Source organism: Ictidomys tridecemlineatus, chromosome 1, assembly GCF_052094955.1.
Source record: "Ictidomys tridecemlineatus isolate mIctTri1 chromosome 1, mIctTri1.hap1, whole genome shotgun sequence".
NCBI lineage: Eukaryota > Metazoa > Chordata > Mammalia > Rodentia > Sciuridae > Ictidomys > Ictidomys tridecemlineatus.
This window is the reverse complement of record NC_135477.1, coordinates 5,922,760-5,932,177: the sequence shown is the minus strand read 5'-3', so window position 1 is coordinate 5,932,177 and position 9,418 is coordinate 5,922,760.

The following is a 9,418-nucleotide window of genomic DNA, read 5'->3' as shown; positions in this document are numbered from 1 at the left end:
GTCAATAGAAAGATCAGTAGAGTAGAGGGGAAGAGAACCGGGAGGGAGCGGGGGAGGGGGAAGAGGACATACTGGGGACCGAATTAGAACAAGTTATGTCCCATGCTCCTACAGTACGTCCAAATGAGTTCTATCGACATGTATAACTAAAAAGAACCAGTTTTTAAAAGATAGCCAAAGGGAACATCCAGACCAGAGCTGAAGAATACTTGGATTCTGGAAAAAAAGAAGGAAAAGAGAACAAAAGAAGATAAAATAAACAAAACTCTGGGTTCTAATCAAAAAGAACTTGTTTTGGTGAACATGCAGCAGGGTGTTGAGGAAAGGGTACTGATGAGACATGGAAACTACAGCAAATGTAAACTGACACCATTGTTAACTCCAGAAAAAAAGTGACAGTACTCAAAAACAGAGACCTGAGTCTAAAATACGTTTGGCTTCACAGCTAACCATAGTTACCGACATCTGTGTAGTTATACTAAAGATCATGCTGATTATTAACAAAAGTGGGGGTGTGGGGAGGAATGTGCAGGCAAAGGGGGAGGGAGTTGATTGCAGTTAGAACGTCTTCTGCTCATTTACCATGCCTGGAAGTCAAGAGATAATGTGAAAAACTGGTGAACCAAGAAAGTGTTGCTGGGCATGGTGGTACATGCCTGTGACCCCAGGGACTCAGGAGGCTGGGGAAGAAGGATCACAAGTTCAAGGCCAGCCTGTACAACTTAGCAAGGCCCTAACAAACTTAGATCTTATCTCAAAAAGTAAAAAGGCCTGGGAATGTGCCTCAATAGTAAAGTGTTCCAGGTTCAATCCCTAAAACCAAAAATGATCTGCCCCAAAGAATAGAACAGGTCTTCAGCAGTTACCTGGGCACCCATGCTTACAGCAGCTTTTTCACAGTAGAATAGGCAGAAAAAAAGCAAACAAACAAATATCCATTCCTGGATGAATGGTCAAACAAAATGTGGTATATCTACACAGTGGAATATTATTCAGCCTTAAAAAAGAATAAGCTTCTGATACACGCTACAGCATTAATGACCCTTGAGAACATTTGCTCTAAGTGTAATAAGTCAGTCACAAAAGGACAAATGGTGTATGATTTCACTTCTATAAGGTCCCTACTTTAGTCAAATTCATAGAGACAGAAGGTGAAATGGTGGCTCCCAGGCACTGGGAGGAGGGGATGGTGAGTGTTTACTGGGGACAGTGTTTCAGTTGGGGAAGGTGAAAAAGGTTTAGAAATGGGTATTAGTGAAGGTTGCACAACACTTTGCACGTATTAAATAAGACACTTAAAACAGTGAAGATGGTTTTTAAAAAATAGCGGTATTGGGTTAACTTTTAAAGTTGTGGTAGGAACCATCCGGAAGCCGAGCAGTCGCTAATACACAGTGCTGGGAGACTAAGGACGCTGCAAGACACTGAGGTTTTCATTACGATCCTTTCAGTGCTACCTTACTTTTTAAAGTGCCGCAGTAACATTTATACAGTGCTTACTGTGTGCCCGGCGTGCTTTAAAGTGGTAGCGCATGTGCCCACGGATCCCACTGCTGCTGGAAGCAGGTGCCGCTAAGGGTCCACAGGTTGCAGAAAAGGAAATGGAAAGACTCTGAAGTAGAAGGGCTCCGCCCAGGCAGGCTGCCCCAGAGTCCTCCCTGCCCGCCATTGTCCCTTTTCCCTGCCTCTCTCGTATCTATATGACGGGGGGATGAAAGGAAAAAACTAATCGCAAAAATATGCTGCAGTGAAAATCCTTATAGGCATATTTTATGTGCTTGTGTGAGGATATCTGACTCCCAGGAGCAAAATAACTCCCACTTTTATAAAAAGACCAAAATGTGACATTGAATTCATCATATAGGCATTAAAAACTATTAGAATAATGCCAATACTGACATTATACTCACTGAATTATGGAACTGAAGCACAGAGACAAATGACTTTTCTACGTATTCATAATTTTCATCAGGTTCCCTCTAGTCCCTCTAATTTGCCCCCTCACCTCCCCGTACAGTAATCATCAGGATGGCACCTGTGAATAAAACATAAGAAAAAATGAGCGCTGCAGGCTAAATCCTGCTCCGTTAGAAGGAGAGGGACATAATTCTGCATTTGGAAAACATGTTGAAATATTATTTTTTTTACAGTGAAAATAGTTACATCACAATTTTAAATTACATTTCCATTTGAAATGGAGTCGATTTGCACCACCTACTGGAATAGACAGCTCTATAGAGTCACAGGTTTAGAATTACAAAACCACTTTTAAGAGTTCAGAATTACATTTCCGGTTATCTGTAAGAGATCAGCCCCTTTGACCTGTTAGAAAGGCCAGACAGTGATTCACTGCAGGGACCATTTTCTAAAACAAACTCTCTTTAGAAGCCAAATTGAATCGTCTAGTTGAATTAACGAATTGTACAACTGCTTATAAAAAAATAAAATGATTAAGCCAAATACATCAACCAAAGAGATAAAAATGTAAATTAGAAGCAAAACTGAAATCAATACACATTATCAGTTGCTAAATCACTATTAAAAAACGGGATTCGGGCAGACAACTGGAAAATGACAGGAAACATAGGCAAACGGGACGATAAACAGAACATAACTCAACATTAATTAAAAAAGAACTCGCCCAATGAAAATTTGATAGAGTTTATATCAAAAGCAATAATCATTGTCACATCTTAATTACAGCCTGAACATCAAGATATAAAGTATTCATATTCAGATTCCTTGACATTTTAAAGGAAGTCACAACAAAAATTCTCATGTTTTACGACAAACTACTCCAAGCAATAAATTTCTGACTATCGAGTGGCAACATTTATTATTGTATAATTGACAGAGATTTGTAAAAAAATTACATCTACAACATCTACTATTCTAGATGAAATTGCTTTAGAATAGAAGCCTAAATATATTACATTTTAATTTCTTGAAACCTATTACACCATTTCACTTATTTTATGGGTATTTTGTCTGAAAATTGATTTTTATTTTTATATGTCAACTAAATGAGATGTCAACTAAATTAACTGAAGCATAAAATATGCTGGCAAGATATATTTACAAACCCACACGGCAAAATGGCGTATGAGGAACAGGAATCTGATTTCGACTCCCAGGCGAGAAAGGATCCCGGCTGCTGGGACCTCACCAGCCCAGACCCTCTTTGCTCTTGCAGGCGATTCGTGAAGGACAAGGACAGTTCTAGGTCTTCCCTTCTCATCTCAGTTCAGCGCTCACGGGATTTCGTTTTCCAGGTTCTCACGGGTCTTGGAAAGCTTGGGTGGGCCATTTCCACCGTGGACAGGAGGTCAGCAGCAGCTTTGCCCTGGTCTCCCCCTCCAGCTGAGTGGAGGTGACTCCGGCGCCTGTCCACCCGTGACCCCACCCTTTCCACAGTGCAGCCCCTATATCCTCCCGCCTCCTGCTGCCCTCTTAGATGCCCCACGGGGAACCACCACCTCATCCCCCCTCGCGTCCCCGCCTCGTCCACCTGTTCATGCAGCCAGGTATCCCCACTCCCTACTTGTCCTTTCATTCTTGACCCAGCAAAGCCCTGGCTTTCTAAATCTCCAGGACGCCAGCCGCCTCTCTCCATCCCCACCATACCCCACTGGGCCAGAGAGCAAGCCTGTCCCCCAGACGGCTGGTCATCCATCTGGCCTGGCCTCATCTGCCCTGCCCAGGTGGCCCCTTGCTGAAAGGCCTTCGCTGCAGACCAGCTTGATTAAGTGCCTTTCTTGGTCTGGTGTCCCTGCCTTGAAGCCCCTCTCCCACCTTGGTTGGGCCTGCCTCTGCCCTCCCCCCCTGGGTCTTTCTGTTCCTCACCAGTGTGTTCCCTGCTGCGTGAGGACAGGGCCCTGGGCCCTCCTCTCTGCCTGCCATTCTCTTCTTGCCCCTTGTTTGCACAGCCATTGACTGCGCCAACTCACACCCTAAGTCTATGTTCTGGGAGGAACTGGAAGTTTCTGTGTGACCCACGAAACTTTTTTTACTCGGCTTTGTGTTCCCTACACCAGAGAAATATGGAATGACTCATTCACGCAGAGCAGAGCCAAATTACAGGTGCCCCCGGGGTGAAGAGAGGGGCTCACCAGGAGCGACAGGGGGCCTGTCCTGTGAGCTACAGTCCTGGTTCCAGGACCCTCTCCAGAGGAGCTGGTGTGCACATCCGGTCCCGGGGGTGGCCCGGGGGCTGCTGTTGCGGAGGTAACGTAGCGGGACACTTTGGAATAGTTTCCAAAGGACGGCTGTTAGGAACATGCTTCAGTGAACAATTTGTTAGCCCAATCCATGAAAACCTTAAGTATTTAGACAGAGGCTAGGCAGGCCTCCATTTCCAGTCTTCCCCAGGCCCTGCGAATGTTGGCATGGGGTTTATTTCACCTATCTGACAATGAACTTTATTCTTCTCCTGACCCAGTAAAAAATATCTGTACAAAAAAGGGAAGAGAAGAGAATTCCAGCCAAGGTAGTCATCAAGATGGTCCCCTGGGACTGGGGATATAGCTCAGTTGGTAGAGTGCTTGCCTCGCATGCACAGAGCCCTAGGTTTAATCCCCAGCACCACAAAAAATAAAGAAAGAGAGAAGAGAGAGAGAGAGAGAGAGAGAGAGAGAGAGAGAGAGAGAGAGAGAGAGAGAGAAGGAAAGTCAGTCCTCTGGAGCCCTTGTGAAATCTGAGGTCAGAGGAGGACTGATTCTCCTCGTCGACAGAACTGTGGTGGGCATCTTGCCCAAGCTCACTGACAGCATGATGGAGCGAGAGGGGCATGAACTACTTGAGTCACTCAATACCAAAAAAATGTGGCAAAATCATTATATGACACTGTACAGATTATGTTCTTAGGGTAGTGGGACAAAGAATTTTCCTGCCTTTTCACATTTGCTACTATTTCAGTTTTCTTTTGTAAACATGCTAACACTTGTAATGAAGACCTTTTTTAAAAAAAAAAAAATCGTTACTATTCTGTTTCATTTACAAGATGGGAACATTTTGCCAAAGCTTTCCATCTTCGTTGTCAGCCCTCACGTGACAGCATTGAATTAATTGCTAGGAATGTCCTGTCCATGAATTTACTTCCCTGGCAGAGGCAAACGCCTTACATTTTTCAGAACTTGGTGGAAAGCACTATGGCTTCACTTACGTTATATATCAGAAATCAGGGACAAGCCTCGTACACAGATTTAAAAGAATGTGTTGTTTACAACCCCAGCGGCTTGGGAGGCCGAGTCAGGAGGGCTGCAAGTTGGAGGCCAACTTAGTGAGACTCTGTCTCAAAAAAAAAAAAGTGTCGATGTGTTCCCTGGCGAACGGACCAGCATCCACTGAGTGTGGGGGGCTGCCTGGCGTTACCCCTGGCGCCTGCTTTTCCGTGAGCCAACCTGGGTTCCCTTGTTTCCCGGTTGTGCTCTGGAGTTGGTTTTCCAGGAGCCGGGCTTCTAGATATCCAGCTTTGCTTTTCGTTACTTAGAACTAAGAATCGTCTGGTTACTAAGCTAGGAAGAATGCCAGGGGTCTTTCAGAGCCTGACTGCCTGTCTCCCACCCTGGGGTCCCCCACGGGGCCCCTTCATCACATTCCACCCCCTGCCCAGCCCTCCCGCTCTCCAGGGCCTCAGGCTCACAGTGCTTCTGAGCCTCCTCCACTGTCAGCCTCTGCGGGCGCGTGCTCATCACGCAGGCTACCTTTCCTTCTTTTCTCAGTGACCTTCAATACCTGCCACTGCCCCACCCACTGCCCAGTCCCCCGAGGTCAGGTATCACTTATACTGTTGAGGCCCTCAATCCAGCACTGTGTCTAGGACTCCAGAACCTGTGGGATTGAGCATACCTGTGGGTCAACCCCAAAGTGCAGTGTCTCGGAACTGCCTAAAGCCCTCTGCAGTCGTGGGTCTTTTCCTGGCTAACTCGACAGACGGTCTGACTGACAGCACTGGTTGACAGAACAGAAGAAACGCAGCAGGGAGGACTAGGTTAAATGTAACCAGGCCTCAGCTCACTTCCCTGTTGACCTGGAGAAGGGAGGAAGGCGGGTGGAAGGAAGTAGATGACCCCCGGGAGGAGGGTGGGAGGGGAGGGGTCATGGTGATGGACACCACTCGGGGCTGGTTTACTCTTCTGTCTGCTTTGGTTTGAGTTTGAAATTTTTTGTGTTGAAGACATTTGAAGAAGATAAAAGAGAAACAGAAGCAGCAGCTGATTTGCCGAGTCTAAGGAGGTCCCAGGCTCTGGACTGTCGTCTCCCACCCTTGCCCTTTCCTGTGCAGCACCCCAGCCCCATTCATTCATACGGATCTGGTATCAGACTTTTGACCCAAGTAACACCACCAAGGCCCTGCCCTTGGGTTGCTCCACGGCCTGGAACATTCCCAAACGGGAATGGATCCTGTCGGAACCAGGCTCCACACCAGCTGATCCAGCTAGCAACCCTCCTTTGACAAGATGCACACCGAGATCTTTGGGGACAGAGAGTCCCTTTGGTTACCTCCTAAATCACACTGGGCAGAGCCCCCACTCTCCCTGAGAAAGATCACGAGAGTCGTCTTGGCAGAACTTCTTCTTGGACCTAGGAGGCCCCTGAGGACTGTGCCCTGACCCAGGCAACCACCTTCTAGACCATTCCGCAGAGCAGCCTCCCTCTGGAGACTCTCCCAAGAGTCACTGCCATCAGTTCACAAACCTCCCGGCAGGTTTTCCCAGAACAATTCATTAGGCCCCACCCATCAGATCCAACCAGTGTTGCAGATAAGCAAGCCTGAGGCCCTCCAAGGCAGGAGCCCAAGTTTCCCTCCTCTCCTCTGTGTGGCCGTGTCTTCCCTACCTCCAGAACATTGAGGAATGATATTGTGATGTAGATGAGGCCGTCCTTTCACCCAGGGTTGACAGACAAGAGGAAGATTCCAGGAGAAATGCCACAGCAGCAAATGAATATCAATGATGTTTTTCCATTTCGTGCTTCTGAAATGCCTTTTGTAGCAGAATCTCAAAGCTCTCCAGGAAGCAGGGCTTTGACTGGCACTTTCGCTTGGGGTAAATGTGAATGGTCAGAGCTCCCTAAGTCATTTGTGATAAGAAAGAACAAACATCCAAGGCTTTTAAAATGCAATATTCTTGCCTTCTGGGTAGTAAACAAAAGTGTGCAGATGGATAATGACATCTGTGGATTCTGGCTCCATTTCCTAGAGAGAGGAAAAATGTAAATAAATATGTAAAAAATTGTCATATGTGGGTAACACCCATGGTTCTTCCAGTGGTCACCGTTCTGCTCAGCCTTCACAAGCAACGGATTCCATGGCTGAGTGCCTTGAGACCACATGACACTGAGCAGGCCAAGCATGTCCCTTCAATGCCCAGGGGAAGACAGATGCTATGGAAAATGTTTAGTAAAAGGTCCAAGCAGTGGCTTTGACACTTGATGCCTTGTACCAGGGGCCGATTTCCTTTTGTTCTCTCCATTGGAAGCCTCCTTATAAATGTTTAATAGCTAAATGATTCATTCAGGTCTGCAAAGGCCACACCCTCAACTGGAAAGACAGGGAGACCCCCCCCACACACAGCAGTGTCTGAGTGCCAGACTGACTGGAAGGTTCATTGGAGAATTCTTCCCTGCTCATCCTCAGCTTAAAATGCACGTGCAGCAACACTAATAATCGCTTGGGCTCCAGCCACCGACATGCCTGAAGAGCAGATGTTAGTGACTTTGAAACCATTTCTAGGATTCCTTTAGGGTATTCATCAGCCTCAGAGGATAAAACTCAAAGACTCTAAGAATATTTTCTGCTGCTGCGAAAGTGATACTGAACAATCTGCCCTTACAATCCCTTGCCTAGTTATTCTGAAAGTCAATGCTAAGACTTTGCAAAAGAATCTGGGTTCCTAGGAGTCAAGAAACTCCTTCAAATGAAGTCCTAAATGCTGTGCTTCAATGTTCTTAATCTTCAGAACAGCAACACTGATCAGTTAATAACTAAATATGATATCAGGTAGCTGTGACCAAGAGTATCTTTCTATTACACTGGTAAACAGCACAGCCAGATTGCATTGTCTTACACACGAACATTTTTCTACTCTTGTCAAATTAAAGTGTAAAGCAAAGTGTAGCTCATTAACTTGCTAATTGTTCTTGACTTGAACAGTAGCTAGCATTTGGTTGTCGGCACCACAGTGAGTCTAAAATAGTCATTCTAAAAGCAGTAGTCTACAAACTTTTTAAAAATCACTCCTCATTATTAAAAAGATGTTTGAATGTGAAACCCTGACATATGCATATTTATCTGTTTGTAATATGTATCAGCACTAATCATTGACATAAAACATAAAATTTAAAAAAATGTAAGTGTAAAACAATACTTGAGACATTTTATTCAGGGACTACAAAACAATTCTGCTCACATTAATGTTTTTGAAAAGAAAGCAAGGTGGAAAACTTGGTTGACAAATTTGCTATATAACAGACTGAAGTCTCCTTCCAAATTAGTTTATTTTAAAACTTGACTTAATGGCTGTCATTCCTTAACATATCTCAAAAGACAAGAAGACCTACTAGAAAGAATTGCATGGGCTTAGGGCTCACCAGATGAAACTGCTCAATTCAAAATATGTACATACAAATTATGCAAAGGTTTTAACTGAAATTTGACTGGTTAAATTTCCATTTTCTTTGAAGTCCATCAGTCGTCCTTACAAACCAATTAAATAGCGTCAAGGAATAGCTCAGAAGTCACTTGTCAGTTATTTTACGTGCAATGTACTTGCTCATACATGAAACAGAAAGGTCGACAGACTGTTGTCATGGAATAAAATTAAGGCAGGGTTGTGAATGACAGGAGAAAGGGAAAGACCTGCAATCTGCCTGCAAAGAGGAGCGTTGCAGGTATGTTCTTGGGTAAATAAATCAGTTGGCAGCTGATGGAGAGATCTCTCTGGGTGTATGAGTTAGCCAACTAGTAATATCAAAATCACAATTAGGTGTGGGAATTTTTTTTTTTTTTTTTTTTTTTTTTTTTTACAATTCCTAACCCTGATGCCGAGAAGCATAGGAGCTTGCTGCCTCTGTGTGACCTCGTCCGGGTCCCCTCCCTTAGCACCTGCCCTTCCTGGACCAGACCAACAGCCACTGACCTCCCAAGAAAGCCTCCATGTTTGGTTACCCAGCTACCCCTCGGGAAGGTTTCCCCAAGCAGTGAGAAACTTCACTTCTAAGTTGGGTGTGCAGATACGAGCTGTTAACAGCAACACACATCATTTTTGGCAACAAAATCACATAATGTTGGAAAGTTTTCCAAACATCTATTTTCAAAGGTGCTGCCTCCATAGGATAAACTTCTTCCGAAAGCCAAACGCTTTCTCCCTCGCAGCTAAAGCAGCACCTTCGTCTTGAAGGAACACATTAAGTCTGTTTG